This window comes from Citrus sinensis, chromosome 3 (assembly GCF_022201045.2).
Source record: "Citrus sinensis cultivar Valencia sweet orange chromosome 3, DVS_A1.0, whole genome shotgun sequence".
Taxonomy (NCBI): domain Eukaryota; kingdom Viridiplantae; phylum Streptophyta; class Magnoliopsida; order Sapindales; family Rutaceae; genus Citrus; species Citrus sinensis.
The window spans coordinates 30397447-30401330 of NC_068558.1; the positions used below are offsets into that span (position 1 = coordinate 30397447).

General features: G+C 36.3%; 1 non-coding gene across 1 annotated transcript; it reads left to right on the forward strand.

Annotated features, from left to right (window-relative positions):
• The first annotated feature begins 3258 nt into the window (after nt 1-3258).
• Nucleotides 3259-3365, forward strand: LOC127901694 (small nucleolar RNA R71). The gene has a single exon (XR_008053938.1). It is a non-coding gene; the product is annotated as a small nucleolar RNA R71 (small nucleolar RNA).
• The last annotated feature ends 519 nt before the right edge of the window (nt 3366-3884 follow it).

Here is a 3884-nt window from a genome sequence, read left to right on the forward strand (position 1 = left end):
AAAAACCTTTTCTTTGTCAACTTATCATCTTGACCCACTCCGATTTGGAGTATTACCCAATGTCTTATAAGTTCCATCACCTATTTATGTTTGAGAAAATGTAAATAATTATTTTGTTCAGTGAAGTTATGCAAAAAAAAAGTAAAAAAAAAAAAACAAAAGTTGTTGTTTCAAAAGAATAAAAATAATAATAATAGGTGAAATCCACCTTGCAACTTCAAAAAAAAAAATTTCTCTGCATTTTTCTCAAACATAAACTTTATTTTCCCTATTTTCCTTCTTTGTTAGCCATGTCCCTAGCCTACGTTACATCCTAATAAAATTCCTTCTTGATTTTATGGAACTATAGTTTGAAGTAGAAGCTAGTTATATGGGCTGAAAAGATGTAGTGGTGCATAATAATAAAAAAAAGAGATAAATAAAATGAGTTGACTAGCATTTTTGTTTGACTTAAGATTGTATTATTTCTAAGCTGAGGGCATCTTTCTTTCATCTAGGTGAGAGCATGTGATATCACTTCTTTATTATTTTCTCTCTCAAGTACCATTCATTGGAGTGACTATTTTTATTGGGTTTAATTTCTTTGTGAGAGTGTCATTACTTCCAGTGAGATTTTGGGGTTTGACATGTCATTTTTGAAAGTAGCTATGATAATCTACTAGGCTGATTCATGTGGATGGTTGATGTGGGTGTGATGTTGCTTTAGACTGGAGATAATGCTTATACTTTTATTTGATTGCTATCATTAGTCTGATTGAATAAACAAGATTGTTAAAAAAAAATTGTGTTTGAATTTTGTTTTCGCTTTATTTGCTAGGGACTAGCAATAAACTGGTTGGGGGATGTGTTAAGTGTTAGAAAATGTATATTTATAAAGGAGAAAATCGTCATTTTACATTTCAAGTCTTACTTTTATGTATTTAAGGTTCTTGTAATTTAATTATATGTGTTTTATTTTAATTAAGTATTTTGTGTATTTTAGGGGCATCATAATCATTTCACAATAAACAAGAGATCAAACGGTAAAACGGACATCACTTTTGAACTTAGGACGGTCGAAAACCTTAGGAGGAGCATAAAAGGAAAAATGACACTGTTCACATGTACGGTACTATTCACATGTACGGTACTGTCTACGTTACTGTTTATGACAATGTTCACATAAACGGATCGATGATGTTGCATTGACTGATGAGGTGTCATGATCCTGTTGGTTTAAAATTCTTATGAACTGTTGATGGTGACGTGGCAGCATATTAGTGGACCAAAACTTGCGCGTACGGTATATGCATTACACAGGATTATTTTCAACCAAACCGCGTTACTGTTCAAAGCCGGGTCAAACCGTGTTACTGTTCACCTACGTGGTCAAACCACATACTGTTGACTGATGACGTGGCGCAATCCTGAGCGTCCAAACTGCTTTTAATTCGATGGCCATGATTTACTCAATGTATCTATAAAAATGGGGCCTCCCCCCTTAATTTGATATCTCTGAATCCATTTTTGGGATCCATTTTCTGTAATTCCTTCTCCATCTTGTATTTTCTTCATATTTTAATAAATTCCCATTTTGCCCCTAATTCAATTATGAGTAGCTAATTTCCTTTCAAGTTTGGGGTTGAAGGTGAAGTCTCAACATGTGTCATGGGCTTTATTTGGTAAATTTATTTTCTTTTCCCCTCTAAATTTTGTGGATGATTTGACTTTTCGTCGATAAATAATAATAGTCTTGTCTAGATACCGCCTTGGTTACACTGGCTCTCTAGTATAAGGTTATTATTATTTGGCACAATAAGCCCTTAGCACCATATTGATTAGAGCGCGGTTCATGAGGTGTGGATTCCCCCCTCATGATTTAATTGGCATTAATAAGGATTATTTAGCCCATGATGCATGTTGATACGGATCCAGATACCCAAGTACAACATTTCAATAGAATTCTCTTCAATTTATTCTCGTCATTTCAATTCCAATTTTAGAATTTATTCTCGCCATTTTAATTTAAGTTTTAGCATATTCCATATTATTTCCACCACAAATCCAATCACCCATTTACAAAATTAATTCTACACACAATTAAAATCCACCTCCTCGTGGGATCGACACTCGTCACCATTAGTCTATACTACAATAGATTCGTGCGCTTGCGAGTACATTAAAATTTGCACAACACTTATCTTGTTTTTGCTTATAGAACCTTTGTGGGAAAGGTGGTGGATGTCTCAATTGCTGAGTGGTTTCAGGAGGTATAGAACCCTGTTTGTTTGGATTGGTGCAGGTTGTGGCTACTGGTGTTGCAACCTCGTTTACAGCATGTTCTGGTTGAATTTCCTTTGCAATTGCTATAGCTGGACTCATGTAACTGGTGTCTTGCTGGGGGGCTTGTTGTGACATGCTTTCATCTAGAGGTGGTTGTGGTGCTGAGTTGAATTTTATCTCATTTCCGGTCATATCAATTGGGGTATCAACTTTCTTTCTAAGTCTCAAATTGGTTACTTTGCAGTGTTCTTTGCTCTCTCTTCTGGGTCTTCTGTGTTGCTAGGTAAGCTTTCTTAAGTTCTGTTATTCATTGCTGTGGCTAGTTGTCCTATTTAATTTTCCAGGTTTCTCAAAGGTACAACTTGACTCTGCACAATTGCTTCATTCTTTGCAATATACTCCTTAATCAATGTTTCCAGTGCAGTGATTGGGTCCTGACTGATATGCGTTTGCCCTTGACCTTGCTGATGAAAACCAGGTTGTTGTGTGTTTCTACTTTGTCCATTCAATGCTGGAGCATTTCGATTCTGACTGTTTCATGAGAAATTTGGGTGTTATTTCCAGCTTGGGTTGTAAGTATTTGAATATGGGTTGTTCTGAGGTTGTCGATTGAAGTTACCCACATAGTTCACTGATGTTGGATTTCTAGGACAATTATCAAAGTCATGTTCTTCTCCACAGTATACACAAGAAGGTTCAGTAACTTGCTTTACTGTTGCTGGAGCAGATGTCACGGCCTTTGTTATATTAGTCAATGAAGTTACTTGTGCTGATAAGGCTGTAATTGCATCTATATTATGTACCCCTGCTGATCCTCTTATTGCTGGTTGCCTGACTGAAGGCCACTGATAATTATTATTAGCAATTCTCTTCAGAATTTCATAAGCTTCAGTGTAAGATTTGGATAACAATGCTCCATTTGCTGAAGCATCTACCATTAACCTTGTACTTGGATTCAACCCATTGTAGAAAGTTTCCAATTGAATGCAACAAGGAATACCATGATGAGGACACCTTCTGAGTAATTCATTGAATCTTTCCCAAGCCTCATACAAACTTTCATCTTTAAGTTGATAGAAGGAAGTAATCTCATTTCGCAATTTTGCATTCTTTGTCGGTGGGAAATATTTCATTAGGAATTTATCAGCCAATTCACTCCATGTAGTGATGGAATCAGATGGTAATGAATTTAACCATGTCCTTGCTCGATCTCTTAAAGAGTCAGGAAAGAGTCTCAGCCTTAAGGCATCTTGTGTTGCTCCAGTAATCTTGAAAGCATCACTTACTTTCAGGAACAATTTAAGATGGAGATGAGGATCTTCATTTGGCAATCCATTGAATTGACCCACTGTTTGCAACATTTGAAACATCACTGGTTTTAACTCGAAATTTGCAGCTTCTACCTCAAGTCTGATGATCCCAGGGTGTACAACTTGCGGAGTTAACACTGCATAATCTCTTATAGCTTTGTCTCTGTCATCAACCATGTAAATAATATTGTTGTTGCCTGGCTACCTCCCGTTAGCATGTTCATTTTGCTCCTTTGAATGTTGACTGGTTGTAAGGGCCCATGAGGGTTCAAATTTCCCTCTTCATGCAAATTATTCATGCCTGAAACAATC